Here is a 17,904-nt window from a genome sequence, read left to right as displayed (position 1 = left end):
ACAATTTCGATCACCGACAAAAACTGTACAGAAACTAGGATGCAATATTACACTGTACATGTTGGGTTAATTAACGACAACCAAGCTAAAATAATCCTTTTTTTTGAGATGGAAATAATGAATGAAAACTTTTTACCAGGCACTTGGCAGAAAACTAAATATCTAAGGTTGATGTTTGCTTTAAACTCATGCAGAAAAAAACACGTCGGTATTTATTTATTACAGATCAAACCGCTATCGATCATTCATCAATATCACCGCATATTTTCATAATCAGTGCAGCCCTAAAACAGTCACAATCTTACTCACTGACGAAAACAAATTGATAAGTTATGCTCTAAAAAGATATAATACATGTGACTCATCAGGTAGTATGTGAGGTTGCACTTGTTAAGTATTTTGTAAAAATGCAATAGAAATTGCAAGAAATATTGTAATTTATTTTGCTTGCAACAAATGTATCTACTGATATATTTTCATTTTGACATTTTTTAACCCATAATGTCCCATAACCATGATTAGTTTATGGAAATCTTTGAAAATTTTCCCTCACAGCAATAAATAGCATTAATTATTATTATTATTTTTAATTTAGTTTGCATTACATCCTTGCTTGGAAACTAAATTGCTCATTTGAAATTCTGTGGTGATTATTTTCTACATCAGATTTTGTTTTGTGCATATAATAGTTTTGTATTTATTCAGCACTTTGAAAATATGTCATCAGGTTTAATGTAAACTAATGTTTTTACAGCTGATTTAATATTTCAGTAATAGTCTCCTAGGACTCTAAACAGAGGGTTTTTATTTATGTTAGCCCTTTGGAGTCTTGGGTCTAAATGGCCGTTTTGGTCTAATTTTGAATATACCCTTATATTTTCACCATAAAAACTATTTACCTTACCTTGTTTGGTATCATTATTTTCAGAACATCCTAAACTTTGTGATTTTACAGTGTTTGTTTCATTTTGACAAAATTTATTATCACATTGGAGCAAAAAACACACACAGAAACATGACCTCATGCCCGCCACAGGGCGGGCGTCGACCTTAAAAGGTTAAATATTAAGAAAACAATTATAGTTTTAGCAATGCTTGTAGAAAATAGAACAAAATCCACAAAATCATCACTTGTCAATTATCAGATACTGTATATGAATTATATTTTAACTTTCAATAGTTTCAATCGTAATGAATCTTCAGCAATCCAACCAGTTATTTAGACTTCCTATATCTCTTGTGAAAGTGTTTTTTTTATTTTGCCACAAATAAATAGAGATTATATGCCTATAAAAACTTTTTTTCAAGAAGGTTTAAGTTGTTTCTTATGCTGCTGCCCACATAAATAAATGTAAAAAAGTTAGAACTGAATGAGAATGTCCTGATCCGGAACAGACTGCTTAAACAATTCCTGTTTGCAGAATAAAACTCCATCCATTCGTGTTTTAGGTTGCAGTCAACCGAGCATAAAACTGACACATTTAATCTGGTTTAACTTTCATTGACACACAAGCTTTAGTCTGCTTACTAAAATCTAATTTACAGCTTATTCCTGTAGTATTAAACAGACAGTAGAACTAAAAACCAGTCATGCATGCTTATCACTCTTGTAAAATATTGAATAGTAAGCCAACGCAAACATGGGTGTAGACGACGTTAGTCTGTGCCACAAGTACATCAAGAGTACGTTTGGATTAAACGGTAGAAGTTCAGGTGAGCAGAAGAGCCAGAGGAAAAAAAACAAAGAAAGATGAGTGATGGGTAGAGTTTCAGGTTTGAAATGTCAGCTTGTGATTTAAAGTATCTTCACCTGTCATAGTTATTACTTAGCACATACCAACCTTTCATGCTCACGAAAGACATGTATGGGTGGTGGCGGACGGTTGTGTGGCTCGGCTCCTTGGCAACACAGGCGGTTATGAGTGATGTTTTACTGAGTGGGTAATTAAAACATCAATGCCAAGGAATCCAAGGACGTTTTCAATATGTTCACAGTTCAGTTCATTCCTGAACTGAGCCATCGACGGCTGAGGAAATTTAAAACAGATTCTCAAACTTTTTAATCTCAGGGCATAAATAATCACACTGCACAGCTTGACCTGCTGATTTAAATGTTAATGATAACTACTCTATATGTGCTTTTTTAAAGAGAAGCACAAAAAAGTGAAGGGAAACAATACACAATTTTTAATAATAAAAATCTGAAAAGTGTGGCGTACATTTCTATTTAGTCTGCCTAAGCCGGTTCTTTATAGAACCACCTATTGGAGTTTGTGATTTGGGGAAAGGCTTGTAGCATCTAGAGTCAGATTTATATGGTCTTATTTGCAAAAAGCCAATGTTCAGTCAGCATGGAGAGTTTCATCAGTATTATTTTTAACTTCTACATATTCTCAGTCTGATCTGGACTGTTAGATATTCAAGCACATCTGAACTTTAATTTTCCTGCTGGAAGGTGAACCTGTATATTTTTATGTCCAACATGTTTTCTACAGTATTGAACATCATCTATTAACATTTTTCCCAACATGAATGTTGAGTTCAGTCACATTTCTCAGCCAGGATGCAGAAAGAATTCCTCGTTTGTCGTTTACCCAACACTTCTTACACCTTTCATTCAAAGACTTTCTTTTTTAAACACTTCTATAAATGTCAGATTTATAGAGAGCCTGATCAAGTTTTCCAACAGATCTCTGCAGCTCCTCCAAAGTCACAAATCGCCTCTTCACTGCTTCTCACATTTAACCTGTCCTCATCCTGCCTGACAGATGAAGTGAACTGTTCATTCTTGGTGTGCCATACTTCTAGATTCAGAAGATGACTGAACTTTTAACCAATCCACAGCTTCATCTCTGACCTGTCTGGTTCTAGTTTGGTCTTTATGTTGCTGTTTGGTCAGCAATTATAAGACTTTAATTGCTGCAATATCAATAAAGATCTTTATTGATTGATATTTATCATGAAGGGTATAAGTCGTGTGACATACCAATTCTAACAAATTAATTTGCAAACAAAAATGAATTACTCCGTATGCTTTTATATTTCTTTCATTTAAGAAATGCATTTCTCATTTTTACCAGAAAAAAGCTTCTTGGTTTGATGAGAAACATTTTAAATCTTAATCTGGGTATGAATAAACAACTTTATATTACTTTGAGAAACTAATATTCATAGATCTTATTGCAGACATAAAACTCCACTTTTATGAAGCAGATATGGGTCAGAAAACAGGAAAAAAAACCTTCAAGAGCTGCAGAGCAAATGTTTTAACACCTCTAACCACACTGACTATGCAGCTGAATTCTGCTTTGCTTCACCTGCAAAAAACTGAGAGTTGTGTACAGGAGCCTTAACAGTGAAAATGTTTAAATTCTTCTTATTGTGCTACTTTTCCTTATAAAACAATATTCCAGAGAAGATGGTTGCAAGGGGAAGACTCTCTGTGACAACATGCAGTTATTTTAACAATGGATGGTAGAGCTAAAAACCGTTTATTTAAAAAAAAAAAACCCTGGTAGGGAAGGAAGTCCCAGTTAAACCAGCTTTCAATTAATCTGGTTAGTTTCGCTAGGGAGACGCTGAACCTTCTGCCAGAAACTCTACAAGTTCTGACTCAACCGATTATGACTGGAGGGTCCAAACAAACCACTGAAAACACATCAACTGTCAGACACATTATGCCCAAGTTTCATAGTGACTCATTAAAACACATGCACGGATTCCTGCAGCAATTAGAATCACATCCTGAAAGTCCAAACAGTTTGCCTGAGTCATTCCTGAGACAAAAATAGGTCAGGATCATTTTAAGCCAACATATCAAAGATAAACTGCAAAATTTCAGAACTTTTTGGATGCATTTTTTTATTCCTCTCAAAGCATGCGTGACTATAACATGTTGCAAACGGTAATCTGGAGGAACCACAGCCTCACGTTCACTGAAGTTTTATGTCTGTAAGCTGGTTTGGCAGAAGTTGTAACTTTCATTACAAGATAGCTGAAAACAATAGCAGGAAGCAGAACAGAGCAGCTGGCCAACTGGGAACCTTATCTCTGCACCTCAGAAAATGAATGCAACCTCCACTTTAAAAAAAGGCTTTTTAAGGAGTTGTTGACAATGTTTAATATCTTTTCACTAGTAAGTGACAAAGCTGTACCAGTTTGTCACGATCAACTTCTGCAAACTGATGTTGCTTCGGAGACTCTGTGCCAATGCAAACCAAGCAGCAGCTGCTGCAGCAGGAGGCCTGTTGTCATGTCTCAAATAAGAAACACAACTGCCAAGTAGGACGAATGACTTCCACTCCCTCCCCACATGGCAAAGCACTTCCTGACCCTCAGACCACTGATCTCATATCATTCATACAATCCAGTCGTTTCGCCGTGTTACTCCATAAGTAACATGCAGTGTTCAGTGTTCGCTGTAACCTGTGCAGCGTACAGATGTAGACCAATTTGTACAAAATTTCCACCATCAAGGTAACTTTTTAACCGAATCTTCCCATACAGACTCATCTTTGATAAAAACTTTGTCAAACTTGTTCTCCAGACACTATAAGCATGAGTGCCTCCCTGGGCAATACCCTCATTGTGTAAACAAGATATTCAGTCTTTTTTTTTTAGGAGGAAACTAAATTTCACCAACACAAATGGTTGCCAATAAAAGACTAAATATTTACTGAATCTCTTTGCAGTGAAAGAGTAAACTGTATATGATCAAATTTAGTCCAGAGTCTTTAGCTAAAGCCTCTCTAATTTACACTTAAATGTCTTTCACTTTTCAACCACATTTACATGAGGTGAAGGAGAAAGGGTTTAGTGTGTGGTCAAACTTTAGGTTAGTTTAAAAGAAAGAAAACCAACTTGGTAAAAATCTTATTTATAGTCAGGCAAAAAAAATAAATTTTACATAAGTCTGGGTACATTTATTTTTAGAAGTCTGTGAACGCATTCATTAATCTCTAAATCATCAGGGATTTCAAAGTGTTAGTACAGGCTCCTCAGATGTCACAAGAATAAGACAAAGTAGTCACAAGCACACCCCCACACACGCCCACGCGTACACACACACGCCCACGCGTACACACACACACACACACACACACACACACACACACACACACACACACACACGCACACACGCACACACACACACACACACACACACGCATCTTGTTGGTAATGTGGTTCATAACATTTTTCTTGTGGTTAAAACTTAAATTTGAGAAAAGGTGCAGAAACATTTAAATGCAGGAAGTTTCTTAAAAACGTCGCTTACTGTGTAACGTTTGGGGAAACGAGGGCAGCGACAGTTTCATCCAAATAAAAGGACGACCATGAGCAGCCAACGTCGTCAGTGATGATCACAATGAGATGGATTACTTTTTAAACGTGCTGAATAGGCAGACCCAATGACTGATGGGGTGTAAACAACCGAGCAGTGCAGAACTCACACCGGAGTGATAGATGGTTGTTGATGATCAAGCAGCCAACAGCAGAGGTGGAGACACGAGTCACATGACTTGGACTCTAGCCATTAATATTAAAACTTTAGACTTTACTTGAAAAAATGTTCAGAGACTCAAACTTTTACACTTTTACACCAATAACTTGGGACTTGAATCAACCCGTTTACTTGAAAAGACTTGATATTTTACCCAAAATCTGAAGTTTAAAACATATTTATACGGTGGGTCCCGTTAATTCACTTCACTCATTCTGTACTAACAGGCGCAGACCGTCCGCCTGGTTTCCCACACTTGGTAAGTATGTGTGCGTAAGCGGCAGCTCAACCAATCAAATTAACAAGATATATATACATATAAAAAAAGAGACAAAAAACAACAGCAGATGTGCTCCCACTAGTAATTTCTTTTGAGTACATCAATTATGAAGTATCCAACAAAAAGCTGAGTGCAACATGCAAAACCTGCAGCAGAGGATCTCAGATGGAGATGCAACAACTTCCAACTTTGTTCGACATTTGAAGTTGCACAAAGGGCAACTTGTGCAACTTTTGCTGCGGGATAGCTAACTTTAGCTAACTTTGTGTTATTAGCAGGTGTCCTCCAGGCTACGCTGATGATACCACTTAGCTTTCATTTGTATGCTATGTTTAGTTATGCTGTATAGATCTGGCCCTCCAAACGCCTCCACACACAATGTGCAGTGTCTTTGCACAGGATTGCTGGTGGATAGTGAGCAGAGGTCCAGATCAGAAAGCCGGTTCTGGACCTGAACTCAGGGGAAAGAACTTCTCGCTGTCCCATCATAAAGCTGAACCGGGTCCAGTTCCATCGGAGGACGGTTGGTGTATTTGAAGACATTTACATCCTTTATACTAACAACAAGATTGTTTACTGCAGTCAGTGCATTAGATATGCTGTTTTTTATACTTTGTGTTCAGTTACACATGTTTTATCACGAGATAAATTGAATTAAAAAACAACACAAGGTCTATTATTTACATTTAACATATAATTGCAATGTTGTTAAAAAAATAAAAACTCAAAATGACTTGAAATTCCAAGTGTCAGACTTGGGACTTGACTTGACTTTTGCCTATCTTGACTTTAGACTCGACTTGGGACTTGAGGATAAAGACTTGAGACTTATAAAACACTGACTTGGTTCCACCTCTGGCCAACAGTCTGCACAATGTTTCAGGATTTTCATCCAAAGGTTCCCTATAGCAGTGTAACTGCTTTATATTTCACCGGCTGTCACCCATACGACAGACGTTTTGTGATGTTTTTACAGGGATCTTGATGTTGCACTTCAACACTAAAGGCAACATCAATATGAAGTAATGTGAAATCCAAAGAGTTTACATAAAATGCCTCTGGAGTCGGGAACTCCAGCCGTCACAACCACTTCCACATCTCTGGTTTCTATGAAACTCCACTGACCACGGCACATGCAAGGTCTTCATAAACAAAATCACCACAGCAAAGTTTGGTTTTCAATGCAACGGCTGAACACAGACTCAGGAATATTTAAGACTGGCTTACATGAAAAGGTGTGTCTCTTTAATGAATTCAAAGGAATTTATTCTGCATACACTAAAGAATTTGACAGGTTGCCAAAGCCTACAGTGATGAAAACAAACAAGTACACAAGGTTGAAAACTAATGAAAAAACAACTTCTTGAACTCAGAAATTACATTTACCAAATGCCCTTCCAATGTACGACAAATCTCTTTATCCTCATGTCCGCTTGATTGTTTATACTAGAGACCAGAGATGGTAGTGTTTTTAAGTCCAGGCGTCAGGGCTTGTTCAAGTCTTTGTGAGGTTGTGTGAAGTAGACATATTTGGTGTTGAGTGCATATCACAGATAGAGGGAGAGTAGAAGACATTAGTATGAGTCTGCTGACTTCCAGGAAACACCAGAGTGGACTGGAGGAGTTCACATCAAAACGAGATGATGTAATGTTACAGTGGACCACATCCTGCATCCCCTCTGTGTGTTTCCTCCAAACCAAATCTAACTTATGGATAAAAATGAAGTTTCTCTCGTACCCTGTTACGTCCTTAAACACTACATTTTATGTAGCCCCTGGCATTTACTGGATTTTAAAAAATAAAACATATAGGGCTTTGTACTTTGTTTTTTTTTGTATATGTCTCATCAATATCCAGGTAAAAATAGTTCCAGATACCAAATAAAACATTTGCCTGAGTCACCCTGCAGGTTACAGCCACACCTGTGAAACCGTTTTACACCGTTTTCTAGATAGTTTTATTTCTTCAACAATACTTCTTTTAGTAAGTGGATGCAACTGTATGACTTTCCTTTGAATGCTAAACTTCATTTTAGGAATATCAAGCAAGAACAAGCCTACACATTGTGTGCAATAAGTTTGCTTTTAATTATAGCAGGATTCCGTTTTATCACCAACACTCCCACCTGAACATATCTTAACCCATCTGTGACAACATAAGCCACACAATCTTAAATCCTGCTGCTGCTTGTTCTGAGGCTGGAAGTTCAGAGTCTATAAGATTGTTTTTCTCTTGTGCTGCTGCTGCAGTAGAAATAACTTAGTGCCACTTCTTTTTAAAAACAAACTCTTCTTTAAAGTTTTTCGCAATAAAAACGATTTAAATATGGTTCATGTTTCTCGCTAATGAAGAATAGTAAAGCAGGTGAGCCCATTAATTTAAAACAATCAGTAGTTTTTGGTTATTTGCTAAGATGTATTTGTAAACAAACCAAAGATTAAACTTATAGCATCATCAGATTACAACTATGAAGATTATTCTTTGAAACACTTTTAGAAAGTAAACTTTCAAACATCATCAAAAATGTAAATGTTAAAATAAAATATTTTAATCTAGATCTATATCCCAAGCATTTATCCAGGCGGCCCTGAAGGTCTGGGAGCCTAAGTCGCTGCTTAGTTCACTTATATCTTGGGCCGGCTATTTCTTTGGGTCCCCAATATGCGAAGTAATAACTTGCTGTTTGGACGAGCGTTTTAAACCTGGAAGCATCTGATTGTGTTGCAGAGAAATAGTGAGATTTGGAGTGAATGGGAGGAAAGAAAATAAATAGAGCCGCCTTGGAATCGGAAGATTTTAGGTTCGATTTCTTTCTTCCTCATGCTTTGCATGTAAAGAAAAAGAAACCAAACAATTAAGAAAGTTCATTTAATAGAAAGATCTGAACTTTGCCGTTTTGTTTCTGGGATTATAAAACCAGCATCCTAAATCCTCCCATAGCACATCTCCAGTTAGAACATTTTCCGAAATCTTTTATCTTGGCTTTGAAAAACAATTAGAAGGTCAGAGTTATATTTGTGTTTTCTGATTTGAAGGTTTTTGCAAATAAAAAACAAACAAAAAAAAACTGATGAGTTTATCTCTGCAGGTCGGTCTAATTAGATCCACTGGAGACCAGTCGTGATTTTGCAGCTGTATTATTCTCTAAGTGGCTTTTGTTTTGCCAGTTAACATTCGTGATCCTGCATTATGTTTTGAGTTGTTACCATCAGATATCTGTGATTCCATCGTTTCCTTGACAAACATGGACAACCTGTTTGTGTGAATATATTCACTTGTGCATGCTGATGAGGGATAATGCAGTGCATGCTGGAGGTTACAGAAAGGTGTGTGAGGAGAAAGGGGCCGATAAGGAGAGGCAATAAATTAAATTGCTGTAATGAAACGATTCTGAATGCCTTCAGAGAACCAAGATGCAAATCAGCAAAGAGGCTTTGCTTGTGATTTCTCCGTCTATTTTCTGATTTGTTTTTTACTTAAACAATGGTTGGTCATCCAGCCAGTACCATCAGACACAATGGAAATCAGCCTCCATAGAATTGGCTGCATTTACATGAGCTGTGGAGGTTCCTCCATCGTTTCCCCAGTGTTGGTATTTATTTAAATGTTTTCACACATTATATTTATAATTTCACTCTTTTGGTGTTTATTGCATTAGGTTGTTTACTGTTATGGGTGCACACATTTAGTAAAAACCTTTTGTTTATTTGAATCATTTACTACTTTGTTTTGCTGAGTTTGAAGGCCTGGCTGGGGGACTTGATGTTAAATAATCTGTCTCTCTCTCTACTAATAGCATAACTGCTAAAATATATTTGGTGTTGGGTTGTTTTTACAGTTGTGTTGTAGTCAAAATGTTTCGGTTTGAATTAATTATTTATGTTTATGCATTGTGTGTCTGTTTTCTCTCCCGCCCCTCCTGGTTGGTGCAGGCCAGCCTTTCTGTATGAATTCCCCTGTGTTCATTGCGTGAGGTCAGTTTTTGTTTGTTATCCTGAGTTAGGTACGTCTTAGTTGATATCTTTGGGGCCCATTTTGCTATATTTTTGAGATTTGTTGTTGAAAGTCTTTTGTTAAGATTTTTTTGAACAATAAGTAGGTGATTTTATATAAATACACCTTTGTCCTTGTGCCTTACTGGTCAGACCGTAACATGTGTATTGTTCTAAATGTTAATTAAACAAGAGAAACTGTGGCTCAGTAGAGCCGTTTTACAATCAGGAGGTTTTAGGTTCTATTTCCTCCGTCTCCTGTCACACGTTGTTTTGTCTCCGGGCAAGAAACACCGAGGTCTATGCATCGGTGTAAAAATATGAGTCAACATGGTTCAAGTGCAAAGTGCTTTGACCGCTATATAAGTTCAGTCCATTAAACAAAGAAATGAAATGTGTGTTATGCTTCGTTTTCTTCTTGTTCATGTGCAAACAAATAAGAAAGCTCATTTAGAGGAGAGATCTGAACTTTGCCGTTTTGTTTCTAGGATTATAAAACCGGCATGTATAAAGCAGGGCGGATCTGCATGGGTCAGAGAATGTCTATAGAGTAAATGTAGGTCAAATCAGCTATTATCTAACCAGGCAACTTCAGGTACAAGTGATCCGTAAAGGTAAATAAAAGCATGTACTCCTCTTACAAATGATGCATTGAAAATAACAGTTTAGTAAGGTCATAAGTCAAACAGATGATTACGAATGTCTTCTTTCTAGAATTTCCTTTGGATGAAAACAAGAGCATGTCAGTTTTAACATGTTTCAAACTTTTTTTAAGAGCAACTCTCAGGTGATTTTTATCGCCTAGTTTTCTGTAGCAGTAGCTTGGTGCTGCATGGGCATGCCGTTATCAACAATGCAGCGTGTCGTCAGTCTCACCTGAGGTATAATTTCAATGTTGTGTGAACCAGGTAAAAATGTCGGCTCATTTCCAGAGAACTTCTTTGAATACACCCGTCACATTTACAGGAACGTGAGGCATTATTTTCGTTGCCATGTAATGTAGTGAACAGACTACACAAAGAAAAACAAGTTAGAGTCAACGTGGATGTTATAAAGACATTCCTGAATATGTTTAAAATAGATGTAGTAGGTGTAAATTAGCACATGGTTAATTCACATCATCTACATGGTTATCTAACAACCCTGATAAGGACTGCAAATGTCACTCAAAATGCTTACAGTCTCTCTCCTGCCCTGAGACCGTATCACTTTCGCCTTACAGCGGACACTGTCCTTGTCCTCCAAGACAGGAAACATTAACTCCCACTCCATGCTCTGCCCCCAAATACTTATTTTCAACTGTTAATGTTCTAAGTATGTCATGTAGTGCAGCCAGGCTTTGCAACTCTATTTACAGGAAGTACAGTGGCTTGATAAAGAATTCACAATTTGTCTCTTTGTATCCCAAAAATAACTTTTTTAATAGGCTGTGATAGGTCAAAATAAAGCAGTTAATAAATGTTAGGTGGATGCACAGATTGAAAGTGATGTTTTGACCAGTCAGTTGTAGTTCTGGCTGAATGTTTAGTGTCTTTACCCAGCTGGAAAACAACTTCCACTCCAGTCTAAAATCTACTGGAGTCTCTCCCCCCCAGCTGCCTCTTTCTTTGGCCTCATCCATCTTTCCACTAATTCTGACTAATTTCTGCAAATGAAAAGCTTTTCCACAGCATGATGCTACCACCACCATGTACTACAGGTGGCATTACAATGGGTATTTCTGTTGGTAAAAAAGGTACTTTTTGTTTTTAAATAACCAAACTTATTTCCATGTGGTTGTGTCCCTTATTTGAATTGTGATAACCTTTAAGCAAGATTTATTTAGATTTTCTTTCAAACAATAGCTTTCTTCCTGCCACTTTAGTAGATTAGTGGAATGCATTCCTGATAACCATCCTATCAAAACCTGAGCTGTAAATATCTGCAGCTCCTCCAGGGTTGGCAAAGGCCTCTTGGCTGCTTTTTTAATCTGTCAGTTAAGATTAGCATTCATGTGTTGGTCAGGCCTGTTGAAATAAGCAATAAATAAAAAACAGAATGACAAAAGTCTTCAGTCTGGAGTCAAGTTGCAGTTTGAAGATGCAGATTATATTGGTAATAAAAATTCAGTTTTAAAAAGGCAGAAACTGCCCTGTATGCGTGAGAGCCTTTGTATGAGCCGAAAGGCCCCATTTACATGAAATCACCCTTCAGTGAGAGCATGTTTGCTCTGATACTGCCATCTGCAGAGGGTGTGGCCACAGGTGAGGTGGATTGAGGTCATAGCAACAGCAGCAGGAAGTAAACACGGAGCTGGAGGCTATACGGGCCGCCAACCACAAAGCTCTAAACACAGAGTAATCTGAAATTAAAGCAAACGGCACAAACTTGGAGCAACTGCAGTTTATTCAAATTATTAGTCATTAATGCATACAAATTTAAAAATATATTGGTCAAAGTCTGCGTTCTGCCAAGAGTGTCTCTTATTATATTTTATGTGATCCACAAAAATTCAACAAAAGCAGCTGACAAGATATTTCCCTTATGTGTTAACACTCTGAATGATGCTGCAGTCACATGATGCTTTACCCAAAAGCACCAGCTTGAAACTTAAACTGACGGAGCAGCTCATCTGTTACACCTGCCACATTTTACTATAAAGACATGTAAACTAAAACAAACACCTGAAGCAAACCTTTCTATAAAAATAAAAACAATGAACAAAAGAAACGGCTGAATCTGAAAAGTCTCACTGTCTGTACAACCTGACATGCTCTAAGCTGAAGCCTCGATTTCCTTTAAATCACGTGACTTGAAAGAATCAACTAATGCAGTATTATTGTGTAGCCAAAAGGTGGTGCTGTTGCTGCCAGGTGCGTGCTGAGCCATTTATAGGAAATGCCTTTGGAGTTGAGAAATACAACACTTTCATAAAGCAGGATGTTTTTTTGAAGTACCTGCTGTCTATGAAACTACAAAGACAAAAACCGATTTAACTTAAATTGCACAAGCACATTTTATTCCTCCAACATGTTGGACTTCTGGGAACCCCATCATAAAGTCCTTTACTTTGCAAAGGACTCCAAAATAAAACATTGACACTACAAGGTTAAAATACAGATAGTTGCCAAATTATGAAGATTTAAGAGTCTTGGACAACGAGGCCTGATTTACTGGATTATGCATACCTTTCCATCTATATTTTAGTTTATTTAACAGGATGAGAGAACAATGTACAATCCAAATCCATTGATGAGATTGTGACATTTTCTTATTGGTAGCCACTTAAAATGGTCATTTTGTTTCAGTTAATAGATACTTTGCACTTTCTTGTTACTGCAAAGCTTAGAAGTCATAGTTAACATAAGTATGGATCAGACGAAAGCGGTCATCTTTGTAGTTCATCTTATCCAGACTCTAACTGGGTAATGTCCACTTCTAACAGCCGGTAATTTCTTCTTGAAGGGTTTGAAGTGCACTTGAGGCGTGCCTCAGAGATAATGTGTAATGAATACTACTCAACCACATGCACTCTACAAACTTAAATTAGCTGCAAAGCAACTTAAACAAAAGCAGTTTGTGGTTTCTGTAATTGAAGTAGAATGACATTGCTGGTTTTTTTCTGTTGTTTTTCTTTCCCCAGATTTGTGGAGGTATCCGTGGCAGCCTGTTATCTACCCTTCGCCTCAACATCTCTAGATGTCAACCTCTCTGATGACCGATAAAGGAAGTATTCAGCTGCAAAGTAGATTCTGAGGAAGCCAGACACAGACATACCGCGGCTTCATGTGTTCACTCACTGTAACATAAACACTACATTCATGGCCTTTGGAGGATACGGGTTTGAAGTCTTCAGTTTGTTTTTGTTCCTGAAAGTCTCCAAAGGTTTGGTTTGAGCAGGTGGTGATACAAAGCTCGTCATCTTTCGTGTTAACATTTCTACAAAGCAGTTATGTAAAAATCAAGTCAGGCTTGTTGGGCATGAAGTAGTCACAGACTCTAGCTTCGGTCCACTTCCTGGTTCAATGGCACGCCTCCTATTTGTTCTGCAGGCTCCTTGTCATGTCAAAGGTTAACATGTTTTGGTGGTTTATTTTTATATTTCAAAACAATAAAATGGTAAGAAACCAACAAACCTGTCTGCTATTAACTCTATAAAGTATATTACTGTATTTTTCTCACGACATGAGTATAAGGCAACCGGTAGTGATTTAAAGTAATTTGGTGCCATCTAGTGGTAAATTTTAGTTTTCCATTGCAGGTGGCTAGTTAAGCAGTAAAGTGTTGGCAAGCAAAGTAAAGCAAATGCTGCAAAAAACAAATTTAACCTTATATTTAGCTGGTGCAAAATGTTACCAGCATACTTAGATTTTTTATTCATTTGTTAGTATTGAAGACATGACCAGTGTTTCAAAATATCTTCCAGTAGAGTAATGAATTTCAACTCTGCTGATGCGATATAGAATTAGTAACATTTTCCTGTCACTTTATGACTTTATTGCTGCTGCTGGTAAACCTGGATTACGACACATCTGGTAAACTGTAAATTTTACTTCAGGAATCTGTAAAGTCTTATCTCACTGGAGATAAAGCTGTTTATGGTAACAGTTACTGGTTGCCAACTTGTTATATTTTGAAATGTATTATGGTTTCTAGGATGTGAAAAGTCATTTAATGTTACGTCATTAAACTATATTTTCCCATGACCCACAAAAACATATTTATGTGAATTTATTTTGTTTATTTTTTAGAAATAAATAAATAAAATTTTAAAAAAATCACATTAATTTCCAAAAATGTAACAGAAAGCTTAATGTCCAAGTGGTTACTTGTCAAAATGAAGGCAAGGCTTGCAGATGTTATTGTCAGTGTTTAAATGCATTTTAGTGTAATCGGTCTATTACGGTCTTCAGTAACAATAGTTCCTTATATAAATAAAGTATATATGTATTTTCTGTAAGAAAATATTTACTTTAATTACTACCTATACTACTATAAACATGCACTTAAACATTTATCCATTTAGTCTTAAAGCTCTGCATCAATATATTCAGTTGTTCTAAATAGCAATAGCTTAAAATGACTTATGCATCAAAATTAGATAAACTATGTTCAATACAAAAACATGTGGTGCAGTTCACCACTGCACCACTGGGATTGTAGATTTAGAATCAGATTCCAGCATCCATTTAAATTATATCATTTGCATCAATCAGGGTAGAAGTGAAAAATATATCACAGTCCTTCACATTAAGTTAAATTCAAGCACGCAAGACCAAACAGCTCAAGACCAGTGGTGATCACAGATTGAAATTAGTATAATAATATTAAACATTTTTAATCACATAAATTTTTTTTAGTCCTAAGGCAGAAATATGTTTAAGACTTTAATGAGACTGTATAGTACAGAGTGTCAACATGATGCAGCTGCAGGAACTGACAGTCATACAGGGGAAGACGAGGCAGCTGGCATAATTCTGATTAAATTGAAAGATCAGAATGGTTCCTTTAAACAGAAATTGTGCTGGAAACCTAAATACTGTCCCTTAGAAGGACTGCACAGGTGGATTATTGTTACAAACAAGACAAAACACAGACCACCCAAAATCACAAAGGACTCCAAAGTGAAGTACAGGAGATTTCTTCAGATCTGTGAAGAGTTTGCTCAGAAACTGCAGCAGGTAGGTGTGAGGGTTTCTGGACTCAGTGAGGCCAGGACTTCTGGACATGTGCGAAGGGTCAAGAAGAGCAGCAACATGGCTGCAGTAAGGTTATTTTCTCACACCAAGCTCACTGCAGGCTGCTTAGGACAGCTGGAAAGAGCAGAATTCAATAGTATGACTAATGTCATGATGACAGAATAACATCCTGAAGCTTTTTATGAGTCGGGTTGAGTCCAGGGGAGTGGGATCACTTACAGCGCATCTACTATTAATATCAACTGAGATCAAAAATAATCCAACAGCCGCGATCCAACGCACCGTCGTAATAAACAGTTTTATGAGGAAAGGCGATAGTCACTCAGTGATCAGCCAGAAAACTCCCCCGATCGTAATCCTGTTAGCAGTTTGTTAGAGCTTGATCTATTCTTAAAAGGTTTCAAAGTTTTTGGACTGTCAAATTTCAGTATACCACCAAAACACCCAACGGAAAGAAAACAAGAGTAAAAAAAAATCAAAAGCAGTAAAGTTAGAAATTTTTTTGTGAAATAGATGCAATACAAGATCTTGTACTGGCTTATTAGGTTTGGATTGGGCAACTTTTCTGGGACAAAGTTGAGACGAAAACCAAAACACACGTTCATAATGTAAAATTATTAAAATTATGAATATTTGTCAATAATTCATGTTTTTTTATTCCAGCTTCAACCCAAGCTGCTGAATATGATTATTTATTGCTTATGCCTCACACCAGCTCAATTTAAAAAGTAAAAAATAAATCAATATCAGAAATTCACGTCACCAACAAAGTAGTTTGTCGCCATCAAGTGGTCATTTATGATATTATGCTTATAAAAGCCTTTCCTTATATGAACTAAAAATTGTTTTTAAATCCATCAAAATGAGGAATATTTATGTATTTTAAGTTTCTTACGTATTAAACTAATATTATTTTTTTACTATCCGTCATCAGAGCGATTTCGCAAAATGCAATCAGAGAACTAAACGATAAAAATGAGGATGGGTAAAAACACTGAACAGCAATGCACGTACATTATTAATCCGAAACTACATTTATGTGTAATAAAAAGAAGATGGCTTTATATATTATAAGATATCATCAAGGATGAAGCTATAACAATTTTTAAAAGCATCAGGACAGCTGAAGAAAAACTAATGATATCATCATCATCATCATCATCATCATCATCATCATCATCATCATCATCATCATCATCATCGTCGAGAGTAGCTGTAGCCAAAACAAATTCTATTAAAAACATCAAACTTACCTTAAATCCATCACATTCTTCGGTTTTAGTGAATTAAAATCCATCCAAGCCACAGAGCCTCGGCGAAACGAACAAAGATTCAGACCGTTGAAGAATCCGGATGGTTTCACTTTTACTTTGGCCCCAATTTCATCTGCAGTTGCTTTAAATTTCCAGCAGCTGTTTCGTGTCGATCAGCCCGGAGGATCCAAGCTAATTATAATCCAACACAACGAAATGACAACATCTACAGCTTAGTAGTGATGATTTTAAAAAGAAAAATAACATCCAAGGAGAGAGTATTTAAAAAGATCTTTCCACAGCCGATGTTGTGCATCGTGTTGGAGCTGAAGTGAAAGTGAAATGACGGAGGTCTTTCCACGGTAACAGGTGACGCCTTCACGGCTTCCACTGAAATACCCTGATAAATGTCACAAAGAAAATCTCTGCAAGGTTCACAGCTGAACATTGTCCCATTTTTACAGAAAAAAAGCAAAACTAAACAAAAAACACCTAAAATGTGGAATATTTCTCATCTAAAGGGGAAATATCAGACTTTTTAAATCTGTGGGGCAAAGGACAAAATATAATAGTTTATTATAAATGTAAATGTGATTTATTCATATTAAATGTATTTTTTTAATTAAATGGATAGGTAGCACAATAAAAAAATCTTTATTAAAAACCCAGTCACTTTTATATCACATCTTTATACAAAATTGATTCTGCCTGGAGTTTATGTGATAAACCAACCTATATGTGTTAAATTAACACATAGTATTGAGCCTGTTTTAAAAGATAATCCACTGGAAGTGTGGTGTTAATTTATTTTCTGTCGGTGAAAAACATCTCCATTTTTTTTGCTAAACAGATCAAGCTTGGTCACATTTAAAGGTGAACATCAGTTTTCAAGTTTTGGACGATTCGAACGTATACATCTGCTTTAATCTAATCTGTTTCAGTGTAGTTCTGATCATTAACACTGATATTCTGCTTTAAGGTGAACCTTCACCCCACTTTAAAGTCAAATGAAGCTCCTAACAGATTTTCTCCATCAAACTTCCCATCAACTCAAATTAACTTCTGGTGAGGAAAATCATCAGGATGCTGCGGCTGCTAACCTTGTGGATTCGGTTTGTTCACTTGTTGTGTTCATTTTACAGCTCCAGCTTTTGGATTAAGGTCCAAAAGTTCAGTTAAATTCAAAATTGTCCAAAGGAC

This window comes from Xiphophorus maculatus, chromosome 11 (genome assembly GCF_002775205.1).
Source record: "Xiphophorus maculatus strain JP 163 A chromosome 11, X_maculatus-5.0-male, whole genome shotgun sequence".
Taxonomy (NCBI): domain Eukaryota; kingdom Metazoa; phylum Chordata; class Actinopteri; order Cyprinodontiformes; family Poeciliidae; genus Xiphophorus; species Xiphophorus maculatus.
This window is presented reverse-complemented; position numbering follows the sequence as displayed.